Below are 26875 nucleotides of genomic sequence, written 5' to 3'. Positions count from 1 at the left end.
GTGTCTACTTGGCTCGTTCTGATTATGTCTCTCCTGTCTTTCTGCCTCACACACTGCAGCACTTGGCAACGATCGAGCTGTAATTTCAGTCTCATAACATCTTACAACCACTTGCCATCCAAAGACAGAATGAAGGAAAAACAGACAAACATAAGTATTAGGTATAGAGATCCTGATGCTTGGCATCTTTGTGTTCTATAACACACACCGATTTACCAACATGAACCCCTGTATGGCTCATTGCTCATTTATGCACACTTCGGAAAGACGTGTCAAAGTTACACTTAGTAGCTAGAGCAACGAAGCTACAGGAAGTCATGAAAATTCTTAGAAACTTGGTATCTACTGGACCAAGCCTATCCATGGTGGGCCATTCTGCTTTAGGTGGATAACTTTTGCCGTTGGGGTCATCTCTGAATTCTCTGCCTCTCCACTTGTGTTCAAGCATGGATTCCTAAAGAACACTCTTCATTCTGCCTCTAAATGTTGTTGTTTCTACAACATCCTTTTGCTTTAAGTCAAAATACTATTTACTTATCGAAGCTGTCCCCTGGTTGCTCAGTCGTAAACATTTACAGCCGGGTCTCAGTTCTGGAACTTGAAACCTCCCAACCATTGCCTTTCCTAACTACTGAGCACCCACTAAATGGTATTACATGTGCTTAAGTATCTTTGTGAATCTTATTCTCATATGAAGCCTCCGGGGGAAAAAATCTAAATATGTTTTAAAATGATGAAAACACATCCTGTAGAAAGAAAAGAATCTAATATTACTGGAAAGATGTGAAAAAACAAAACACATATCTGCATGTTCGGTATGGTCAACCCAAATTTTATTGTCAGTGCTGTACAAATAGTTCCCTAGGCAGAGTGCAGTACTGAAATTTTCTTAAATGTACAGAGTACGTTAGATAAATATTAAAAAATTCAAGGTTATCTTTCAGCTAGAATACATGAGTTTTCTGCAGTGTTATAAGGCAGATTTTAAAATCTACCATTCTTGCTCTTTCCAAAATGGATTAAATATTAAAAATTAATATAACAATTATCGTTTTCTTGTTTGTTTGATTATTTATTTATTTACTAATTCACTTATTTATTTGTGTGTATGTGTGTGTCCATAGAGGTCAGAAAAGAGTGTCAGATTCATTGGATTATCAGCAGCTCGAGCTGCCTGGTGTGGGAGCTGGGATCTGAACCTTGGTCCTGTAACATAGCAGTAGACAAGCACTCTTATTTACTGAGCCTTCTCACCCACCTACAAAACCTCCATGTTTGTGAGGAAGGGAAACATTCACTAATTTTTGTGCACACCATAAAAATGATTATTCTTAACCTTACTGGGTGTTGTAAAACCAACAGGACCCATGCAACTCCTATGTTGGCTTGCCCTTGGGTTCTCCAGCCTCTTGATCTGTGGTGTGCATCCCTGCTCACTCGCTGTGCACCTGTGATGGAGTTTGGCTAAATTATGTTCCTTTCCCCTAAATTCCTAAGTCCCAAAACTTTGTATGTGTTTATAATGGAAATACAGTATTTAGATCAGTGACTCCGTTATAATGAGGCTATTAGAGTCTCTAGGCTGAATGGTTTCCTTAGAAGAAGATTCTAGCATCATTATAAGAAAAAACAACTTAAATACAGAGACAGCAAGGGCATGGCCACAAAGGAGATGTGAGGAGGCAGAATAAGAGCAGCCATCTTCTGTAAGGCAAAGAAAGAGGGATGGAGAGACACTTCCTTCATTGTCTGCATCGGAAAAAAAACCAACAAAACAAAAACAATAGGAAACAAAACAACAACAAAAAGTCACTACTGTTGAAGCTACTCCATTCTGTAATATTTTGTTTTGGGAGCCCTAGCAAATTAATATAGTACATTTATACTTTGGGGAGTATGACTATTAAATATATTGATTGATTGAAGTAAAGTCTTTAGCAACCTTAAATTAGCTAGTGTGTCTTAATAGCCAGACAGAGCACTTCTTAGTAATCACTAATGATTTGTACCATGGCTGTGAGATAAGTTACATACAGACACCATCAAAATTATGTACAGAGATTTAGCTCACTATATTTATTCTGGATAGAAGACTCAACGTATAGTTTACACGTTATGCCAGCCCTGTATTCAGAGATAAACCACTGGAGTAACTTTTCATGTGATTTTGTATTCATTTATTGCATTTATTTGTGTGCAGGGCGTGGGTGTGATGACCATGAAGGCACACTTATGCATGTGTGCTGCTGCATACATGCCAGGGAGCTCGGGGAGATCACCTTTTTTGAGTCAGTTCTCTCTTACTATTTTGTGAGATCCAAGAGTTGAACTGAGACCTTCAGGTCTGTGTGCAATAATCTCTCTCTCTCTCTCTCTCTCTCTCTCTCTCTCTCTCTCTCTCTCTCTCTCTCTCTCTGACTCACCATGCCTGCTTAATATTGTCTGTGTCGAAGTGGGATACATTTTTTCCTCCATCTTTATTAACTTGGGTATTTCTTATTTAAATTTCAATTGTTATTCCCTTTCCCGGTTTCTGGGCCAACATCCCCCAACCCCTCCTACTCTCCTTCTATACCATACTCCCCTCAATACTGCCCTTCCCATAACAATCACGTTCACTTGGGGTTCAGTCTTGGCAGGACCAAAGGCTTCCCCTTCCCCTGGAGCTCTTTGTAGGCTATTCATTGCTACCTATGCGGTTGGAGCCCAGGGTCAGTCCATGTATAGTCTTTAGGTAGTGGCTTAGTCCCTGGAAGCTCTGGTTGCTTGGCATTGTTGTTCATATGGGGTCTCAAGCCCCTTCAAGCTCTTCCAGTCCTTTCTCTGATTCCTTCAACGGGGGTCCGGCTCTCAGTGCAGTGGTTTGCTGCTGGCATTCGCCTATGTATTTGCCATTTTCTGGCTTTGTCTCTCAGGAGAGATCTACATCTAGTTCCTGTCAGCCTGCACTACTTTGCTTCATCCATCTTATCTAGTTTGGTGGCTGAATATGTATGGACAACTTGTGGAGCAGGCTCTGAATGGGTGTTCTTTCAGCCTATGTTCTAAACTTTTACTCCCTAGCCCCTCCCAAGGGTATTCTTGTTTCCCTTTTAAAGAAGGAGTGAAGCATTCACATTTTGGTCATCCATCTTGAGTTTCATGTGTTCTGCGCATCTAGGGTAATTCAAGCATTTGGGCTAATAGCCACTTATCAATGAGTGCATACCATGTGTGTTTTTCTGTGATTGGGTTACCTCACTCAGGATGATATTTTCCAGTTCCATCCATTTGCCTATAAATTTCATTAAGTCATTGCTTTTGATAGCTGAGTAGTATTCCATTGTGTGGATGTACCTCATTTTCTGTATCCATTCCTCTGTTGAAGGGCATCTGGGTTCTTTCCATCTTCTGACCATTATAAATAATTATGGCTGTTATGAACATAGTGGAGCATGTGTCTTTGTTATATGTTGGGGCATCTATTGGTTATATGCCCAAGAGAGGTATAGCTGGGTCCTCAGGTATTTCAATGTTCAATTTTTTGAGGAACCTCCAGACGGATTTCCAGAATGGTTGTACCAGTCTGCAATCCCACCAACAATGGAGGAGTGTTCCTCTTTCTCCACATTCTTGCCAGCATCTGCTGTCACCTGAGTTTTTGATCTTAGCCATTCTCACTGGTGTGAGGTGGAATCTCAGGATTGTTCTGATTTGCATTTCCCTTATGACTAAAGATGTTGAACATTTCTTTAGGTGTTTCTCAGCCATTTGGCATTCCTCAGCTGTGAATTCTTTGTTTAGCTCTGAACCCCATTTTTAATAGGATTATTTGTTTCCCTGTAGTCTAACTTCGTGAGTTCTTATTATATTTTGGATATAAGGCCTCTATCTGTTGTAGGATTGGAAAAGATCTTTTCCCAATGTCTTGGTTGCCGTTTTGTCCTAACCACAATGTCCTTTGCCTTACAGAAGCTTTGCAGTTTTATGAAATCCTATTTGTCAATTCTTGATCTTAGAGCATAGGCCATTGGTGTTTTGTTCAGGAAATTTTCTCCAGGGCCCATGTGTTCGCGATTCTTCCCCAATTTTTCTTCTATTAGTTTGAGTGTATCTGGTTTGATGTGGAGGTCCTTGATCCACTTGGACTTAAGCTTTGTACAGGGTGATAAGCATGGATCAATCTGCATTCTTCTACATGTTGACCTCCAGTTGAACCAGCACCATTTGCTGAAAATGCAATCGTTTTTCCATTGAATGGTTTTGGCTCCTTTGTCAAAAATCAAGTGACCATAGGTGTGTGGGTTCATTTCTGGGTCTTCAATTCTATTCCATTGGTCTATCTGTCCATCTCTGTACCAATACCATACAGTATTTTTTATCACTATTGCTCTGTAATACTGCTTGAGCTCAAGGATAGTGATTCCCCCGGAAGTCTTTTTATTGTTGAGAACAGTTTTAGCTATCCTGGGATTTTTGTTATTCCAGATGAATTTGCAAATTGTTCTGTCTAACTCTTTGAAGAATTGGGTTGGTATTTTGATGGGGATTGCATTGAATCTGTAGATCGCTTTTGGTAAAATGGCTATTTTTACTATATTAATCCTGCCAAACCATAATCATGGGAGATCTTTCCATCTTCTGAAATCTTCTTCAATTTCTTTCTTCAGAGACTTGAAGTTCTTATCATATAGACCTTTCCCTTGCTTGTTTAAAGTCACACCGTGGTATTTATATTATTTGGGACTATTATGAAGGGTATCATTTCCCTAATTTCTTTCTCGACTTGTTTCTCTTTTGTGTAGAGGAAGGCTACTGATTCATTTGAGTTAATTTTACACCCAGCCACTTTGCTGAAGGTGTTTATCATCTTTAGTAGTTCTCTGGTGGAACTTTTGGGATCACTTAAGTATACAACCATATCGTCTGCAAATAGTGATATTTTGACTTTTTCCTTTCCAATCTGTATCCCTTTGATCTCCTTTTGTTGTCTGATTGCTGTGGCTAGGACTTCAAGGACTATATTGAATAAGTAGGGAGAGAGTGGGCAGCCTTGTCTAGTCCCTGATTTTAGTGGGATTGCTTCAAGTTTCTCTCCATTTAGTTTAATATTAGCTACTGGTTTGCTGTATATGGCTTTTACTATGTTTAGGTATGGGCCTTGAATTCCTGTTCTTTCCAGGACTTTTATCACGAAGGGGTGTTGAATTTTGTCAAATGCTTTCTCAGCATCTAATGAATGATCACATGGTTTTTATCTTTCACTTTCTTTATACAGTGGATTGTATTGATGTTTTCCGTATATTAAACCATCCCTGCATCCCTAGAATGAAGCCTACTTGATCATGATGGATGATTGTTTTGATGTGTTCTTGGATTCGGTTTGCAAGAATTGTATTATCTTTGCATTGAAATTCATAAGGGAAATTGGTCCGAAGTTCTCTTTCTTTGTTGGGTCTTTGTGTGGTTTAGGTATAAGAGTAATTAATGCTTCATAGAAAGAATTCAGTAGAGCTCCATCAGTTTCAATTTCGTGGAATAGTTTGGATAGTATTGGTATGAGGTTTTCCATGATGGTCTGATAGAATTCTGCACTGAACCCATCTCAACCTGGCCTCTTTTTTGTTGGGAGCCTTTTAATGACTGTTTCTAATTCTTTAGAAGTGATGGGTTTGTTTAAATGGTTTATTTGTTCCTGGTTTAACGTTGGTACCTGGTATCTGTCTAGGAAATTGTCCATTTCCTTCAGATTTTCAAGTTTTGTTGAAAATAGGCTTTTGTAGTAGGATCTGATGATTTTTTTGAATTTCCTCTGGCTCTGTTGTTATGTCTCCCTTTTCATTTCTGATTTTGTTAATTTGGACACACTCTCTGTGTCCTCTCATTAGTCTGGCTAAGGGTTTATCTATCTTGTTGATCTTCTCAAAGAATCAACTTTTGGTTCTGTTGATTCTTTCTATGGTCCTTTCTGTTTCTACTTGGTTGATTTCAGCTCTGAGTTTGATTATTTCCTGCCTTCTACTCCTCCTGGGTGTATTTGCTTCTTTTTGTTCTAGAGCTTTTAGGTGTGCTGTCAAGCTGCTGATGTATGCTGTCTCCTGTTTCTTTCTTAAGGCACTCAGAGCTATGAGTTTTCCTCTTAGCACAGCTTTCATTGTGTCCCATAAGTTTGGGTATGTTGTACCTTCATTTTCATTAAATGCTAAGAAGTCTTTAATTTTTTCTTTATTTCTTCCTTGACCGTGTTATCATTGAGTAGAGCATTATTCAACTTCCATGTATCTGTGGGCATTCTTTCCTTATTGTTATTGAAGACCAGCTTTATCCCGTGGTGGTCTGATAGGACACATGGTATTATTTGTATCTTTCTGTGGCTGTTGAGGCCTGTTTTATGACTGATTATATGGTCAATTTTGTAGAAAGTACCATGAGGTGGTGAGAAGAAGGTATATCCTTTTGTTTTAGGATAGAATGTTCTAAAACTATCTGTTAAATCCGTTTTGTTCATGACTTCTCTTAGACTTTTTATGTCTCTGTTTAATTTCTGTTTCTATGATCTGTCCATTGATGAGAGTGGGGTGTTGAAATCTATTATTATTATTATGTGAGGTGCAATGTGTGCTTTGAGCTTTAGTAAGGTTTCTTTTATGTATGTAGGTGCCCTTGTATTTGGATCATAGATATTTAGGATTGAGAGTCATTTTGGTGGATTTTTCCTTTGATGAATATGAAGTGTCTTTCCTCATCTTTTTTAATGGCTTTTGGTTGAAAATTGATTTTATTTGATATTAGAATTGCTACTCCAGCTTGCTTCTTCAGACCATTTGCTTGGAAAGTTGTTTTCCAGCCCTTTACTCTGAGGTAGTGTCTGTCTTTGTCTCTGAGGTGTGTTTCCTGTAGGCAGCAAAATGTTGGGTCCTCATTGCGTATCCAGGTTGTTAATCTGTGTTTTTATTGGGGAATCGAGTCCATTGATGTTGAGAGATATTAAGGAATAGTGATTGTTGCTTCCTGTTATATTCGTGTTGGGATGTGAGATTATGTTTGTGCTTGTCTTCTCTTTGTTTTTTTGGAAATGATTAGTTTTCTTCCTTTGTCTAGGGTATAGCTTGCCTGCTTGTGTTGGGCTTTACCATTTATTATCCTTTGTAGGGCTGGATTTGTAGAAAGATATTGTGTAAATTTGGTTTTGTCATGGAATATCTTGGTTTCTCCATCTATGTTAATTGAGAGTTTTGCTGGATACAGTAACCTGGGCTGGCATTTGTGTTCTCTTAGTGTCTGTATGACATCTGTCCAGGATCTTCTGGCTTTCATTGTCTCTGGTGAGAAGTCTGGAGAAATCTGATAGGTCTGCCTGTGTATGTTACTTGACCTTTATCCCTTACTGCTTTTAATATTCTTTCTTTGTTTTGTTCATTTGGTGTTTTGACTATTATGTGACAGGAGGAGGTTTTTTGGTTTTTTTTTTTTTTTTTGTCCAATCTATTTGGAGTTTTTTAGGCTTCTTTATGTTTATGGGCATCTCTTTCTTTTGGTTAGGGAAGTTTTTTTTCTATGATTTTGTTGAAGATATTTACTGGCCCTTTGAGTTGGGAGTCTTAACTCTCTTCTATACCTATTATCCTTACCTTTGATCTTCTCATTGTGTCCTGAATTTCCTGTATGTTTTGGGCCAGTAGCTTTTTCCGTTTTACATTATCTTTGACAGTTGTTTTGATGATTTCTATGGAATCTTCTGCTACTGGGATTCTTTCTTCTATCTCTTGCATTCTGTTGGTGATCTATGTATCTAAGTCTCCTTGTCTCTTCCTTTGGTTTTCTACATCCAGAGTTGTTTCCCTTTGTGCTTTCTTTATTGCTTTTATTTCTATTTTTAATTCCTTCACCCATTTGATTGTGTTTTCCTATAATTCTTTCAGAGATTTTTGCAGTTCCTCTCTATAGGCTTCTGCTTGTTTATTTGTGTTTTCCTGCATTTCTTTAAGGGAGTTCTTTATGTCTTTCTTGAAGTCCTTCATCATCATGTTCAAATGTGATCTTAAATCTAGATCTTGCTTTTTCTGGTGTGTTTGGATATTCAGTGTTTGCTTTGGTGGGAGAATTGGGCTCCGATGATGCCATGTAGTCTTGGTTTCTATTGCTTGGGTTCCTGTGCTTGCCTCTCACCATCAGGTTGTCTCTGGTGTTACCTTGTTCTGCTATTTCTGACAGTGGCTAGACTGTCTTATAGGCCTGTGTGTCAGGAGTGCTGTAGACCTGATTTCCTGTTTTCTTTCAGCCAGTTATGGGGACAAGGTGTTTTGCTTTCGGGTGTGTAGTCCTTCCTGTCTACTGGTCTTCAGCTGTTCCTGTGGGCCTCTGTCCTGTGTCCACCAGGCAGGTCACTTGCAGCAGAAAAGTTGGTCTGATCTCTGGTCTCTGGCCTGGAGTCGCTTCTCAGTTGGGTTTCAGCTCTTCGTGAGGACAGCAACCAGAATGGCCTGCCCCCCACCTTCACTCAGGACCCTGTGCACAGGGGGCCCAGATGGTGCGAGGTGTTTTCCTCCAGAGTCAGAAATGTGGGCAGAGAGTAGTCTCCCCTGATTTCTCAGACGTTTCTGCCCCTCTGAAGGTCTAGCTCTCCCTCTCATGGGATTTGGATGCGGGGAGCTGTTTGACCGGGTCCCTTCAGATCTGGGCAGTGTCTGGATCACAGAGTTGAGTGCCCCTATCTTCCTGTTTCCAGAGTCCCTATACAGTTTCCTCTTGGGATCTGGGCAGGGGTGGGCAGTACTGGTGATCTCTCCTGCCCTGCAGTCTCAGGAGTGTCCACCTGTCTGGCTGGTGAGCTCTTTCTCCCATGGAGTTTGGTAGCAGGGAGCTGTGGGCCAGAATCAGTGAAGTTTGGGCCCCAGCTAGAAACTGGAAGTGCCTGGTCCCGTAGGATACATTTTTGAAAGTGAAATTTTAAAACTTGTTTTCAACATAACTATTTAATGTCACAGTCATTCTGTTTTTTAATTAGGGCAAATTTTTGACTGGAATAAACAAGAAGGCTCCCCGTGCATTGAAAAACCAGAGTAGCACATAAATGCTTTGCATCGAAACTTAAAGGCTAAACTCCAAAATGTGGAAAGGCAAAAATAATGGCATCCAGCCACAAGTTTTCTCTCTGTTTCTGTCTCTGTCTCTGTCTCTGTCTCTGTCTTTGTCTCTCTCTCTCTCTCTGCATGTGTTTTATCTCATACAACAAGACAACTTGGCAACCTTCAGATTGGCAAAGAATATTCACTAACACCATATCCAGTAGAAGGCTAATACCCAAAATACATAAAGAACTCAAGAAGCTAACTCGTAAAAATACCAAACCAAACCGAACCAAACCAAACAAACAAGCCAATCAAAAAACGGGTTATAGAACTAACCCAAGAATTCCCAACAGAGGAATCTTGAACAGCTGAGAAGCACTTAAAGAAATGTTCAAAGTCTATAGTGATCAGAGAAATGCAAACCAAAACGACCCTGAGATTCCACCTTACACCAATCAGAATGGTTAAGATCAAAACCTCAGGCAACAACACATATTGGCAAGGATGTGGAAAAAGAACACTCCTCCATTGCTGGTGAGACTGGGAATTGGTACAACCACTCTGGAAATCAATTTGGAGGTTCCTCAGAAAACTGGAAATAGATCTACCTAGAGACTCAGCAATACCACTTTTGAAATACACTCAAAAGATGCCCCACCATACCACAGGGACACGTGTTCCACTATGTTCATAGCTGCCTTATTTGTGATAGCCAGAAGCTGGAAACAACCCAGATGTTCCACTAGAGAAGAATGGATACAGAAAATGTGGTTCATTTATGTAATACAGTACTACACAGCTATTAAGAACGAGGTCATCCTAAGTTTTGCAGGCAAATGGATGGAACTAGAAAATGTCATCCTGAGTGAGGTAACTCAGAACCAAAAGTACATGCACAGTGATAGGTGGATATTGGACAAAAACAATCTACAGAATACCCAATATACAGTTCCTAGAACTCAAAAAGGTCAACAAGCTGAAGGGCTCAAGTGAGGATGCCTCAGTTCCACTTGGGGGGGGGGAGAAGAAAGCAACCACAAGGGGGGGAGGGGGAGTGACCTGGGAGGAAGTGGAAATGGGGATGGAGGGGGTGAGGGAAAGGGGCAACATGATCTGGTATTGGGTGGGGGAAAAGGACTGAAGCCCTGGGGGCCAGCAGAAAGAAACAGGCAACCTCAGGCAGTAGGAGTTTTGGAGGATCCTCTAGAATGTACTAGAGAACTTCGAGGTGAGAGACTCTCACAACTCAAAGGGAGGGACCCTAGATGAAATGCCCTACGGTGGGGAGAGGGAACTTGTAGAGTCTACTTCCAGCTGAAAGACAGGGCATCAAGTGGATGGGGTTGCCATCCCACAGCCCAAGTTCTGACCCAGAATTCTTCCTGTCTGAAATAACTGCAGGAATGGAAATGGAGAAGAGTCTGAGAAAAAGGAGGTCCATAAACAGGCCCCGAATGGGATCCAGCTTAAGGAGAGGCCATAAGGCCTGACACCATTACTGAGACTATGGAGCACTCACAAAAACAGACCTATTATGACTGCTCTCTGTAAGACCCAACAAGCAGCTGAAAGAGTCAGAGGCAGATATGTTCCCCCAACCAATGAACAGAAGCTTTTGGCCCCTCCGGTTGAATTAGGGAAAAGCTGTAGGAAGCTGAGGAGGAGGTGAGGCAACCGTGTAGGAGGACCAGCAGTCTCAATTAACCTGCACCCTTGAAATCACTCAGACACTGTACTACTAAATGGGCAGCATACACCAGCTGGTATGAGGCCCCCCAACACATATACAGCAGAGCACTACAGGGTCTGAGTTCAGTCAGAGAAAATGTACCTAATCCTCAAGAGACTGGAGGCCCCAGGAAGTTTAGAGGTCTGGTGTGGTTGGGTTGGGTGGGGATATCCTCATGGAGACGGGGTGGTGGGGTAGAGGTATGGAATGTGGAACAGTGAGAAGTTGGACTGGGAGAGGAATAAAATCTGGAGTGTAAAAAATTAAAAGAAAAATATTATAACAACAATAACAATAATAATAATGATAATGATAAATCTAATTGAATTTACTATTTAAACCCTTTCTAGCCTTGACATCAGCTACCTGATAATATAAGGACATTTTAATATCTCATTTTTCTGATATATTATTGTTAAATCTGAGATGTATGTTAAAACCCTTTAAAATTCTTGAACCAAGCTCCTACCCTCAGGAACACTGTCGTGTCCCCTGGTCTCTGCCTTTGCTCTTCAGTTCTCTGCAAAGAGCTGGGAGTGGAGAAGGATACTTGGATAAATGTTCTTAAAGACAGCATCTTGAAGTTCTAAATTTTGGCTAGTGAGATACAAGTTTAGTCCTTATTATATCGAAGTAGCATTTGATAGGCATGTTTAAGTCAAAAAGTGATCCTTACTGGACAAAAGCAGCTGTTTGTCAGGAGAGCCCAATCACAGCCTGATTTGACCTCTATAGACAGACAGACAGACAGGCAGGCAGGCAGGCAGGCAGGCAGGCAGACAGACAGACAGACAGACAGACACACACACACACACACAAATGAGAACAGAAAATTGAAGTTAGTTTATTTTAAATATTTAATTTATTTTGGAGAGAGCAGGAATAGTGAATTCAAAAAAATGTCTTATACTGCAGAAAACTCATGTCTTCTAGCTTATAGGGTTTGCGGTCATGTTGGGTAATTTCTATGGATTTAACTGATCTCATTTAGAAGCAGGACATATACATGGCCATTTTACCTTTTTAAAGGAAGTTTGTAAAACTGAGATAAGTCTGTCTCTAAATTCACTGAGGTCTCTGTGTGCAAAAATCTACATTATTATTGAATTTGAATTGGAGACATATGTCTATATTTTTTAGTCTAGCCTTAAACAATTTTAATTCCTCAATTTTTAATTGGACGTTTATTTATTTACATTTCAAGTATTATCCCCTTTCCCGGTTTCCCCTCCTGAAACCCCCATCCCATTCCCCCTCCTCCTGCTTCTATGAGGGGGTTCCACCATCCACTCCCAACTCCCTGCCTTGGCATTCCCCTACACTGGGGCATCGAGCCTTCATAGGACCAAGGGCTTCTTCTCCCATTGATGCTCAAGAAGGCTATCCTCTGCTACATATGCAGCTGGCTCCATAGGTCCTCCCATGCATACTCTTTGGATGGTGGTTTAGTACCCAGGGAGCCCTGGTTGGTATTGTTGTGCTAATGGGGTTGCAAACACCTTCAGTTCCTTCAGTTCTTTCTCTAACTCCTCCATTGGAGTTCCTGTGATCAGTCCAATGGTTGGATGGGAGCATTCACCTCTATTTGTCCGTCTCTGGCAGACTAACAGGAGATAGCTATAACAGGCTCCTGTTAGTAAACACTTGGCATCAGCAATAGTGTCTGGGCTTGGTGTGTCTATAAATGGGATGGATCCCCAGGTGGGACAGTATCTGGATGGCTTTCCCTCAGTCTCTGCTCCACACATTGTCTCTGCATTTCCTTTAGACAGGAGCAGTTCTGGATTAAAAATTTGGAGATGAGTGAGTGGCCCCATTCCCCCAACCAGAAGTCTTGTCTAACCTCTGGATATGGTCTCTATAGATTCTCCCTCCCCTTTGTTAAGCATTTCAGCTAATGCCCTCATTGTTGGGTCCTGGGAGCCTCTTGCCCTCCTGGCATCTGAGACTTGCTGGTGGCTACCCCTAGTTCCTATGCCCCTATTGCTACACACTTCTGTTCAAATTCCTGATTCTCTGTATATCATCCCTGTCTCCTCCCATACCTGATCCTAACCCCCTTTTTCTTTCTCTTCCCCTCTCTCCCAAGTCCCTTCCACCCTCTAATCCAGTGAGTATTTTGTTTCTCCTTCTAAGAAGGACTAAAGCATCCACATTTTTGTCTTCCTTCTTCTTGAGCTTCATGTGGTCTGTGGATTGTATCTTGGGTATTCTGAGCTTTTAGGCTAATATCCACTTATCAGTGAGAACATACCATGTGTTCTTTTGAAACTGGGTTACCTCACTCAGGATGATATTTTCTAGTTCCATCCTTTGCCTAAGAATTTCATGAAGTCACTGTTTTTAATAGCTGATTAGTACTCCATTATGGAATTGTACCACATTTTCCGTATTCATTCCTCCTGTGAAGGACACCTGGGTTCTTTCTGGCTTCTGGCTATTATAAGTAAGGCTGCTATGAACATGGTGGAGCATGTGTCCTTGTCATATGTTGAGGCATCTTTTGGGTATATGCCCAAGAGAGGTATAGCTGGATCATCAGGCAGTTCAATGTCCAATTTTCTGAGGAACCTCCAGACTGATTTCCAGAATGGTTGTACCAGTCTGCAATCCCACCAACAATGGAGGAGTGTTCCTCCTTTTCCACATCCTCGCCAGCGTCTGCTGTCACCTGAGTTTTTGATCTTAGCCATCTGACTGGTATGAGGTGGAATCTCAGGCTTGTTATGATTTGCATTTCCCTGATGACTAAGGATGTTGGATATTTCTTTAGGTGCTTTTTGGCCATTTTATATTCCTCAATTGAGAATTCTTTGTTTAGCTCTGTAGCCCATTTTCAATAGAATTATTTGGTTCTCTGGAGTTCTTTGTATATATTGAATATTAGCCGTCTATGGGATGTAGGATTTTATCCTCATGTCCCTTCTTTATCACCTGGACAAAGGCCATGTTGCTTTCATGTGCTGTGTACCCAAGACAACATGTGTGACATTTTACACTCAGAGAATACTGAGCACACAGATGATGTAGATGAGCATGAGATAGATGTAGAGTTACTGCTCCAAACCTGTATTTCCACGATGGCATCACATTTAGTTAATTTTTTATAGAGAGTAGAGATCCTGTTTTTTATTTAATTCTCACCCAAGAAGGAATTTCTTCCACTTGCCCTAATCAGTTCTCATTTCCTTTAAAAGGACCCTAAAGTATTTTAAAATTATCTTTATTAGTTAGATCCTATATCCAGTCTTAAAAGAATTCTAATGAAACTTCTAATAAAATATTTTAACTAGTTTCAATTGACCATATTACTGGAAGGGGAAAAAAATCTCTAATGGCTAACCCTTTTAAAGCTAATCTGCCCTAACACATTTGAAAGCCGATGTGTTAGGTGTCAGCATGCAGTGTCTTCCTTCTCTTTTCATATGTTTGTGGATTTTTAATATCCAATTTCTCTTCAGCTTTTGAAGAGGAGATAACCTAATGATATTCCCAAGAGTTTCACAAATAAGTTAAAAGCACATTTTTGTATTCAGACTATCATAAAAATAAGCAACCCCCCTAAAAAAGTGACAATATGTATTTTTGTGGACATGGTGAGCTAACGACATTTAAGCAGGAGTCCTGAATTTCCTAAAAATAAATGAATATACAAAAATGTGTTATGTCGGGATGACAAAGTAGAATCTTGCTAGAAGCCAGTCCTGTGAGGGTTGAAATCTCACCCTCTCTTCTTACTTGAACAGAACAGTTATTTTATCTTTACTGGCTAGTACGTCTTTGTCTGTCAGATAGCGATATCATATCAAGAATAATCAATATGGCATTTGTGGAGCATGTATCCAATGAAACCACATGATGCATATTTCAACACACAATGTTTTTAACGACCATCAATGAAATGTTACAAAGAAACTGTTTGCTAATTCAGAGGACACTTCACACATTCCTTGGGAAGAGTATCTGGTTTTGTCTGGGGACTCTCTTCTTGACACTAAATTGAATATTCAGACAAAATATAAAACCCTTAAGATGTGAATATTTATATTCATGAGCTAATTATTCCATGCTGAGACTTTGTTAAGAACTTGAGAAACAACGATCTTATGAAGCTCTTGGCTATCCATGTTTTATAGAAGACAGTTTTTTAATTCTTGAAAGAGAGATGTGCTTTTATCTTCCTTCATGTGTCAAAACCACGGCCACAGGAGCTTGAATATATCATAAATCCCAGGGAATCCATTTCTTTATCGTAGATTGAGTGGTGATAATTCAGGCCTCCTCTAGTGAAAACTACAATTATTATCTCAAACAGTGTCCATGACTTGTCTCTAAGTCCTTCATGGTGCCATCATTGTCCCCCCATTCAGAGCTGGAATTGTTTGAAACAGACCTATGAAGGCGTTAACCTCTGATGCAGTCATCAGCTGATCCTAGGGGACATTACAGTGAAAGCCACAGAGGAACAGATGGCTTAGGTAGCTTACTCCAGCCCCCCTCTCCTTGAGGACTGCACTTTCTCTTAAAAATAACAACAGAGTGGAGCCATAGGAAGTGAGAGACAGTCCCAGAGAGAGGAAGTTCATGGGGAGCTACTAACAAAGTGCAAAAAAGACCTCATCTTTTCTACAGCTTTTCCCGAGGAGAGTCCCTGCTCTGCACTGTTAGTCTGTAGATGGCCAGAAACCTTGATGGAAAACCATCCCCACTGTGACTGAAGGAAAAGCTTTCAAAGGCCCAGAGAAAAGCCTAAGTTCCAGCAGCACTCTGTATTCTCTCTCTTCTTAGAACACATTTTGTTTGAATCCCCATGAACAACACAACAAGTTCCTTTGAATATAGCAGCACAGAAAGGGCAGCTTCTAAGTGGTTTACCCATCAAGCATCTTTATGGTGTGAAAGGAAAAAGGGTGCCTGCTCTTCCAGGCCAATTAAGTCAGCACTTCAGAAATGCAATAGACCAGCTTAACAATTGCAGCCATGAGGGTGAGAAGTAGTAAAATAATCCTACAAATAAACCCCTCAACTGTAGCATGTGCCGTATTAAGAAATGCCCCATCTTCTTAATTTTTGGAATGGTGTGCTTTTAATTATAATTGTTCTGTGGCCTTTGGAACAATTTTGGGCATCAAGCACAATCTTGTTAGTCTTTAAACATTTGATCACCTGTCAGAACACTGAAACTTTATCAAATAACAAAATTTGGCAAAGATAAAAAAACTGAAAGATTTCACTTTAAAAATACAAGCCCCAAGGGCTGGAAGAAATACCTGAGGCCCAGGTAGTCTTCTTTGGGAGGTCATGGAGTCATGAAAATGCATTTAAGGCAGAACTTTCCAGAGGAGCAACACATCCTTGTTTCTGTTTCATAGTGACCTCTACGGTATTTTGCCATTGTTTGCATTTCAAAACACCTTTGTGGAGAGAGTTCAATTTCTGCCATAGAAAACCATGATTCTGCTCAAGAGAAAGTGTGGTTGGCTCACGATCTCAGGGGAGAGGATATCATTCTTTTTTTCCAGCAGAGGAATTACAGGTTAGGGCAGACAAACAAATTAGTGTTCCAGTAATGGCGGCATGGTAACACGATGGAGTCTAGTGACAAGAGTATCTCATTTAAAATGAACTACAGTGTGGCTTTGCCATTTCCCCTTTCCTGTATAGAGAAAGCACACACATGTTTTTACCAATCCAGGTGAGGACATACCAGTCCCTGTTTGACTCCGTTTAGCTGGTGTTTTCTGACAACCAGATTTCTGTATTTCCTTAGGTATAAGCACTCAATGAAAGGTGTCTGCAGGACAGAGTTACAGGTGATATCTGGTTTTCTTCTCTGTAGTGACATCTGGTCAATTAGAAGCTTCCAATAGCCTGGAGTGGTGTCACAGCACTGGCCGAGTGTTTCAGAGCACAAGCAAGGCAGTTTTGGTAGAAGCAGCAAAACTGTCTAAATCTCTAGAATTAGAGGGAAAGTTGGTGTGGTCAGGAAAGAAAGATGTCATGGCCAGAATTTACGGAGCTCAATGTGAAGACCAATGACAAAGAAAAAATAAACTAAACTCGAACATCTTGAGACAAATTCTATCTGTAATAGATGATTTTCTCCTTCAAACCCATGTCTAATGATTTTAAATTTTGAATAAGGGGGATATTCTAAAACCTGTTGAACTAGAAAGAAACATCGGGTTGTGTATAAACAATAAAACTGATACAGCAAAGATAGTCTTGTAGGTAGTCATAGCCACATTCCAAAAAGTTTCTCTTCTTTGTTTTACAGGAATTAATGTTCTACATGAATAGAAAGATATAGGAAAGTGTTTTGATAAAGTCATTCAGGAGATAAAAATAAGACAAAGTTTCAAAAGAAAAAATAATAATTCATTTGGAAATTAGCTAGTGAAAGAACCAAAATCTATTAGCCATGGAGTTGCTATATCATACTGAATCAGAGGCAACACGACATGATCTAATATGACTATGTGAAGTAATGTTTGCATTAAATAATGAACTAATGTCCCTCAGTTCAACATGTTCTGTGTTCCTGTGTTGGTGTATGTCCAGTTTCATCTGTATGTGTGAGCATGCGTGCACGTTTGTGCATGTGCAAGCAGAGGCAAGAGAACAACCCTAGCCATTGTTCCTGGGGGGGCGGGATGTCTACCTTTTTTATCTGATTTCATTGTCTTCAAGTTGACCTCAAGGAGGTTACCAACTAGTCTGAGGAATCTGCTTCTCAGCCTCCGCATCTCTAGAGTCATAAACACATACTACTATATCCTGAATTCCTGAAATGGGTACCAGGGATCAAACCCTGGCCCTCCTGCTTTCAAGGCAAGCATTTTACCAACTGAGGTGTCGCACCAGCCCTAGCTCTTTCATTCATCTCAGGAGAGTTCTTTTATGAAGACTAAAGGAGAGTGTACATTGCAAGTTTTTTCTACTTGAAAACAATGCATAATAAACATTTTACATGCCACATTTATAGCAGAACTCAGTAGAAACATATCATAGCAGAACAGGAAGTTCAGCTTTCACACAAAGTGTGTTCAAATGCAACCCTTAATGTTCTTAAACTTAATTACCTATGAAGCTGAAGTTTATGTTAAGTTGCTTATATTAATGACAATCTGCAGGTTTTGCAGTTATTTTTTGATAGAAAGTGCCTGGAATGCTTCTATATCAGGTGAAGTTTGATGGTTTAAGAAAAGGACAAATATTTAAAACCATAATCTCAAATCATATACTGTTTGTTTATTTGTTTTATAATGCAATGAGGTGGCTAAGCTTGGATGACTGAGACTATGTGTCAAAATCTGCACTTTGCAGAGTTTACTCACATCTATAGTGTGACAAGACTGCTTTGGTCGTTTTTCCTTTGCCTACGAATTGGTGTCCCACATAATCATCACTAGTACTCAAACAGATTCCTTTTCAGTCAGATATTGCTATCCTGTTAATGAAATCCTTTAGTGACTGCCACTCATAGATACTGGGGACTGGGAATCATTTCAATTAGAAGAGCATGACTTCTATTTCTCTGAAGTGTCTAGTGTCTTCTTTCTTACTTGTCCTGTGGAAGCTTACCTTACCACCAACTCCACACTTCCCTTGCAAGCAAAACTCAAATGTAATTGTTGACACTGTAAGGGTGTTTAATATGGTATTCTCAAATGAATAAATGAAGTACCTGTGGCCCATAGAGTTCTCTTCTGAAAAATCTTGAAACATTTTGAACTTTTGGTTGAAATGACTTTAATCATACCACAAAGTTTTCAAGTATTATTTTAAAAAAGTATGACTGGAAAAAAATGCATGATTGACAGGTCTTCCTTTCCAAAACAAAATTCACAAACAACATCTCATTTTCTTTTACACTGACCTAGTTAATTTATTATTGATACATGTGTACCATTCAATCAATATACATGAGATTATACCTTTATATATAATCCTATTACACTTTGTTTTGTTTAAAATGTACTTATTGTCACTATAAACCTGTTCTTTCCACAACTGCATATTTTAGTGTGTAGCATAAATAATTCACTTTGAGCTTTAGGATTTGAGTACAGGGAGGAGATAAATAAGATGAAGTAGAATTCTGTAAATATAGCACAATAAAATATGATAATGTAAAAAAAAATAATTACCTTGAAGTTTGGACAAAGCAAACAAACAAGGAAAAGCGTCTAAGAGTAGGCACGGGAGTCATAGACCCACTCATTCACACACTCAGGAGTTCCATAAAAACACTAACTGGAAGCCACACTCCATCCTTAGCGGCTCTGATGCAGATGGGCAGAAGCCTGTGCACACGGCTTCTGTCTGTGCATTTATATGAGACACGCTCATGCTGATTTAGAAGGCCTGGTTTTCTTTGTCTCCCCCAAACACTCTGACTCTTACAGACTTTCTGCCTGCTCTTCTGCAGGGTGATGAATCTGAATTTTGTAAAATTAATACCTCTAGGTTATATGCAAAAAGTCACAATAAAGTTGAGAAAGGACAAAACAATACTTCTCCAAATATGACTCCAGAAAATAAAATTCCACTTCATGTTTTCTTTACTATACACTTTCTGGCAATCTGTACAGTACGGTGCTACAATGCGATTTTTTCCAGAGTTTGGAATTGCTAATGATGGAAGGAGCGGGAAGGAGAGTCCACATTAGAGTAACAGGCATCATATCCCAGTTCTCATATTCTGAGCAATCACTTCAGGCAAGACATCCACTTCCTTTTAATCCAGAAGGAAAATGATCATTCGACACAATATATGCTTAGTTCCAGGAGAGTGATTCTAGAATGTAATTGCTAAAGGAGTGCGCCTAATGGTACAGGTGGCGTCCCCCAAGAGGAACTGCTGTTAGTTAATTGTGCTGGTTCCATGTGGGAGATTTTGGCACTACTGGATAGAGAGTATATTCTCAGATGAGTCATCCCATATTCACAAAGCCATCACATGTGTCTCACCAGAACCAAAGCCATGGTTATGTAATTTACCAATCAAGCAAAACATTTAGGATTTTTTGTGTAGTTTGATAAAAATTAGTGACTTAAAAATTTCTAAAGAATGTAAACTTTCTCGAAGAATATTTTAAAAATCAACTCTTTTAAACACAACCAGAAGTTGATGAATATTTTTTAATTGCATCTAAATCCTAGCCTCCTACCTATTGTTATAGTGCTCAATTAGACTGTGGTAGAGTAGTAAGGATATATCAGGGTATGAGATTCACTAGATGAACAATCCTTGAAGTTAATCTTAAATTCTGTTTCCAGTTAAGTGTAAGAAGCAAAATAGATAAATTGAGTAAGAGTTGTTTGACTTAAAAGTATTGTCCACAAGCCTAAGGGGTCACAGAAGCTGCCACAGTGAATTCGGGAAATAATTCCTTTTTTTTAAGTTCATGTGTGGGTGTGTATGTATGTCAGTGAGTGGGTATGTGTGAGTTTAAGTACAAATCCACAAGGAGACCAGGAGAGGGCACAGGGCTCTCTGGAGCTAGAGTTATAGGTGAGAAAAATTCAATTCTTTTGATAATTCTTTTGAGGGATTATTTGTTCTGCCCACAATGATGGAATTTGATATCAAGGCAGAGATGGTGTGAAAAAAATTGCTTCTTAGCCAGCATAAAGGCAGCGATTCTGGGCTGCATTAGATTTCACTGTACGTTTTTAGTTTGCATCCTACAAATGAGTAAAATTCTGATGTGAAGGTCAGGTTACAAGATACTTTGTGCTTTTCTAGTCATTGAGTATTTTTCTTAGGTACTAACACCTTCTGTTGTGTAGTAAAAATATCTTTAAAAGATACATTAATAAGTTGGAATAGCTATGTCCAATAAACCTTTCTTTAAAAATAAGACTGCTCATGGTGTCTATTTGATGTGTGAGCTATTATTTGGCGAACCTTCTCTATTTCATGGCATAAATAAATCAGTAGTAGACGCATGTAAAGAGTTACTTAAAATGCTCTGGGTGACCTTGGGACATACACTAAGGCTCTATCTTAAAAAAAGAAATATGTAGAAATATTGACTTTTTAAATCCCAATCCTTATGTATACATTTTTATACTGTATACGATAGATGTAAATAAATATTTTGTACTGTAGAACAATTAGATGTGAGCAAACACCAATTTTGCTACTTACTCAAGTCTGGTAATTTTTTTCTAGGAAATGTACTCACGTGACTGTTACATGTAGTCTAAATTCATTGCTTCATCTTGGCACATAGATTACTATAGTATTTGCCTTCTGAAATTTGATACACATCTTAGTGAGAGATGAAGGAACTCTATGAAGAAAGTGTGAGAATGTTACCTTGAATAGCCACAGGACATTGCCCCCACAGTAAGTCTCCTAGAACTGAGATAATAGTTCTAGAGTGTAGAAGACTGCTTTCTGAGAATCTTCCTAAGTGCCTCTCACTGACATACTGAATTTGGAGATTATTGTTGAATGGCTATAATTCCACTTTTACCAAGTCATTTTTACCCATTTATTTACCAAAGATTATTGAGGATTAATATTCCATGTAGAAGGGAAAATGCCTATTTCTTCTAACTGTTACAGGTTAAAGTATAGTAGGGAAAACAGAGAACATACTAAAAGCATGGGAAAAGTCAGACCACTATGGCAAAGTTATCTATTCTTGTGTGTGTGTGTGTGTGTGTGTGTGTGTGTGTGTGTGTACTCTTATTTTGCAAAAAAATTAAATTAAAGCCAAGGCTGTAAGATAAGATTTGGCTAGCAAAGGGATTAAAATGTTTTCATGAACATAATTAATGTCCCTGAAGTATGAAAAAACAAGTAATACAGGTTAAGGATTTAAGAATGGCCCAAACACACAGAGTCCAGTGAATGGGGATAAGTCATACAAAGAGAAGTGATTAGTCACGGGATGACTGCAGAATGTTCTGGGACAAAATATGAGTCTTGAAGTTTACAAAGAATTACATAGAATTACAAAGAATAAATTAATGTTCATAAACAAATTGTTATTTAATGCATGTTTAATTGGTGTGTTCCCTCCCCACTTCCTTCCATCTCTGCTCTATACCCAGAGGTAAGGAACTCAATTTTCCTCCTGGGTCAAGCTCATAGGTATGAGGTTCCATCCATAGTTTTCTACTTCATTGTGTGCATCATTCTTACCGTTGAGCCTCTGGGAGTAACTTCTTATCTCCATTCCTGGTAGTTCATCACAGTATCTGCTAATCTCAAGGTTTCCACAAGTTGTCTCTAGTCTAAGGCAGTGCTGACGTCCTGTTTTAAGGCTGGGGTTTTCTTTCTGAGGCTGCTCTCTAAAATCTCTTGCTGCCTACTGAGTGTCTACCATCTTCAAGCTATGATTTCCTTTATAAGCCATATAAATATATGCATATATTTACTTTAGAGCTTGTCTAAATAAACAAGGCCACGATTACAGCAAACAAGTAGCTAAAATATAATTTCTTATTTATACGTCTCCTGGCTTCCAATTTGGTCTAGCCTGTGTCTTATTTTGCCTATATTATAATAATAGCCTCATAATTGGATTGTTTTAATTGTCCTTGGACAAACTACAATCCATTTCCAATTGGCTAGCTATGAAGCTAATCCTCCTTGTCAATTTGAGTGGATTTAGAATCTCCATGGAAACTAACCTCTGGGCATGTCTATGAGGGAGTTTTAGACTGGGTTAATGGACGTGGAAAGTGTCACCAAAAATGCAGACAGCATAATTCCATTGGCTGGGTCACAGAGTCAATAAGAGGCAAAAAATTAGCCTGCATTGTAGCAGTCATCTCTCCTTGTTGCCTGTTGGAGGATGCATTGTGAGAAGATTCCTCTTGCTCTTGCCACCATCCGTTCCCATCCTGCTGGACTACATCCTAGGACTTTGTCCCAAAATGAACTTTTCTGTCCTTAAATTGCATCTGTAAAGTGTTTAGCCAGTGTGAGAAGAAAAATAACTAGCACAATAGCCAATACCCAAGACATTGCTGCTTTTCTACTCATAGTGGTTCACAGGTTCTTGTTCCACTGGACACCAATGACCAAGTCAAGAGCTACAGTAGAGCTCCATTTTTCTGATGTTTGGAGCACATCCCTTCCTCCACACTTGCTATTGTCTATGACTGAAGCTCTCTCCCTAGTTGTCCACTGGACTTATGCCTTCACACTGCTCAGATAAGTTCTTGGATATAAGGAGGATATTTCTGGGCCATACCCTTTACATTCACCACCATCTATCAAGCTATGCAGCTCTTATGCCCTTTGCATTCTGCATTCTTCTTTGCGACACTTCTGGACCACTGATTGTGCTTTTATTTAGTTTACCTCTCCCTCCTTAAATTTCAGCTGTTAAAGAGTGTGAATTTAGCCTTTATGTTCAACTGTTCTGTTTTCAGTGTCTGGACTAACAGCTGTATTGTAATAACCATTGAAAAATTGTTTACAGGATAAATCATTCAATATAGACAACAAGAAAGAGTGATAATTACTGTAATGTCAGAGAAGCACATACTTCTATAAAAATGATTTCAAGTATCAGCTTTTAAAAGCGATCTGACAAAGGTCACCTAAATACTGTAGTAAAAATGACATAAAAATAAGCCAGTCGTCACAGTGACTATTATCTGATATGGCAAAGCATTTTCTCAGTGCTCTTCCTTTCACAAATAAATGTATATTCAATGGTGACGAGCACTGAAGACCTTTCCTTTCAAAAATAATTTTAGCAATTCACACTTGTAACCAATGTGCACAGAGCTCTTAACCTGAAGTCTAGCAAAGTACCATGAAGCAGCAAAGAACCAGCATTTGACAGCTTCCGATGGTAATTAAAGAAGAGAACAATGACCTTGCTTATCTTAAATAAAAACCTCTTTCCAGTCTGCATTTGCTTTCAGGTGAATTTGCTGCCTGTGTTTAATTTCTTCATCCATTTTGCAAGTTCATGGTTTTTCTCTTTTAGAGTTTCCACTTGAATATAATTGACATCCCGTGTTTACTAGAAATTCAACACACAGTTCAAGACAACTTATTCACTTCTCTCACTTATTCTTTTTTTTTCTATTTTCTTTTTATTTATTTTACATCTTAACCACAATGTCCCCTCCCTGCTATTTTCCAGTCTCTCCCTCCTTTCTCTCTTTTCTCCTGTACTCCTCCATTTCTTTTTAGAAAAGTTCCTGCCGGGATAAATATCCACTAGCCATGCATATCAAACTGGAATAAGAATAGGCCATTTTGTTTCTATTAAGGCTAAACAAGGCAAACTAGTAGGAGGAAAGTGTCCCAAAGGGAGGCAAAGCAGCCAGAGACAGCTCCTGCTCCTACTGCTAGGAGTCACCAAAAAGATCAAATTGCACAATTGTAACGTATGTGTAGAGGGCGTAGGTCAGTCCTGTGTAGTCATTAAATGTCTCCCAACAGCAATAATAATAACACCCAGGGCCCAGATGGTTTTAGTACAGAATTCTACCTGACTTTCAAAGAAGAGTTAATACAAATTATCCGCAAATCTTTCCATAAAATAGAAATAGAATGAACAATGCCAAGTTCATTATACAAGGCCACCCTGATATATAACAACACAAAGACTTCACAAAGAGAATTTCAGACCAATCCCCCTCATAATATTGATGGAAAATACTCTATAAAATATCCACAAACAGCATCCTGGAACACATAAAAGAGCTCATCTACCATGTAGGTTTCATCCCTCCTTAATGGGAGATGGCTTATCATATGAAACTCTATCAATGCAATTCATAATATAAACAAACTGAAAGAAAAAAATTTGGTCATCTCCTTAGATGCTGAAAAAGCCTTTGACAAAATCTAACACCCCTTTAATCATGTACAATAAAAGCTCTTATGGATAAAAGTCTTGGAGAGATCAAGGATACAAGGCACATGCCTAAACACAATAAAATCAATATACAGCAAGTCAATAGTAAACATCAAGTTAAATGGTGAGAAATATAAAGCAATTCCACTAAAATCAGGCACAAGATAAGGCTGTCTCCTCTTTTTACATCTATTCAATATAGTACTTGAAGTTTTGGCTAGAGCAGTAAGAAAACTAGAAGAGATCAAGTGGATATAAATTGGAAAGGAAGAAGTCAACATATCCCTATTCACAGGTTATATGATAATATGCAGAAGTGACACCCAAAATTCTACTTCTCCAGCTGATAACCACCTTCAGCAAAGTGGGTGGGTACAAAATATATTCAAGAATCAGTAGCCTTCCTATATAAAAACAGTAAACAGGCTGAGAAAGAAATCATGGAAATAATACCCTTCATAATAAACACAAAATATATAAAATATCTTGATGTAACACTAACCAAGCAAGTGAAAGATCTATATTACAAGAACTTCAAGTCTCTGAAGAAAGAAATTGGAGAACATATCAGAACATGGACACATCTCCTATGCTCATGGATTAGTAAGGTTAACATAGTAAAAATGACTGTCTTACCAGAAACAATCTATAGATTCTATGTGATTCATAGAGATTCCTAACATTTCAACACAATTCTTCACAGATCTTTAAGGTACAATACTCAAAGTCATGGAAAAACAGCAGCAGCAGCAACAACAACAACAACAACAATAACAACAACAACAACAACAACAAAAACCCAACAACCAAGGATAGCTAAGACAATCATGTATAATAAAAGAACATATGGATATATCACCATCCTTGCTTTGAAACTGTACCACAGAGCAATAGTAATAAAAACTGCTTTGTATTGACATGAAAACAAGCCAATTCATGAATGGAATCAAATTGAAGACCCAGAGGTAAATCTATATGCCTATGGACATCTGGTTTTTATAAAGAAGCCATAAATATACAATAGTAAAAAGAAAGACTCTTCAACAAAATGTGCTGGTCTAATAGGCTATCAGCTTGTAGAAGAATGCAAATAGATTCATATCTATCACCCTGCACAAAACTGAAGCCCAAGTGGATCAAAGACCTCAATGTAAAAGTAGATACACAGAACCTGATAGAAAGTGAGGTATAGACTTGAACACATTGACACAGGAGACAACTTCCCAAACAGAAAGAATAACAACAGCTCATGTACTAAGATGAACAATTAATAAATGGGACTTCATAAAGTGGAAAAGCTTCTATAAGGCAAGGGACACTGACAAAATAGCAGCCTATGGAACAGGAAAATTTATTTTACCAACTCCACATATGACAGAGGTGTGTCACCCAGAATATGTAAATAACTCACGAAGATAGACATCAGAAAACCAAATAACCCAATTAAAATGGAGTAACAAGCAAAAGAGGATGCTCAAAAGTGGAACCTCTAATGGCTGAAAAGCACTTAAAGAAATGTTCAACATCCTTAGTCATGAGGGAAATACAAATCAAAACAATGCTGAGATTCCACATTATACTTCTCAAAATGGTTAAGAAAAACTCCTATCAGTAGGGAAAACTTAGCCAGATCTGGCCATCTCCTGTAATCAAGCATGACTTCCAGTGGAGGGATTGGGAGGTCAACCCTGTGAAACAAACTTTCGACCTACAATTTGTCCTTCCTATATGGCATGCTGGGTCAAGGTGACCCAGAAATAATGGCAGTAACCAACCAATGACTGGCTCAGCTTGATACCCATGCCATGAGAGGGAGTCCATACATGCACTGCCTGGAAGGCCAGGAGCCAGAGACTGGATAGCCCAAGACCCCTGACAGAACCATACATGAATGCCAAAAAGCCCCAAAATAGTCAATGAAATGATTCCTAATGATATTTTGCTAAACTCACATATTAGCATCTGGTCCAATTGTCATTAGCTGTGATAGAAACAAATGCACAGACCCACAGTGAAACATTAGTCAGAGCTGTGTGCCGGGGGCCAGCCCCAGTGGGGGTCTTCTTTCTTGTTGGTTCTTCTTGAGGCAGCAGAGGGGAAAGAGCATTGGAGGAGGGTATGACTTTGTCTTATGAGATATTTAGGGTTGCTGTATAATAAAAAATGTTTACTTATCTAAGTCTAGGACACTATGCTACTGTAGCTGACCTGCCTTCTGTGTTCTTCTGAGGCCAGAAATTGTAGTCTCTGTC

The 26875-nt window shown here is 39.1% G+C and overlaps 1 long non-coding RNA gene across 4 annotated transcripts in view; it reads left to right on the top strand.

Moving 5' to 3' along the window:
• Window positions 1-26875, top strand: part of LOC102553976 (uncharacterized) — a 77014-nt gene that overhangs the window by 15829 nt on the left and 34310 nt on the right. The gene's annotated exons all lie outside the window — the stretch shown is intronic.

This window comes from Rattus norvegicus, chromosome 3, assembly GCF_036323735.1.
Source record: "Rattus norvegicus strain BN/NHsdMcwi chromosome 3, GRCr8, whole genome shotgun sequence".
NCBI lineage: Eukaryota > Metazoa > Chordata > Mammalia > Rodentia > Muridae > Rattus > Rattus norvegicus.
Note: the sequence above shows the minus strand (reverse complement) of the source record. Positions and strands in the feature narration are given on the sequence as shown.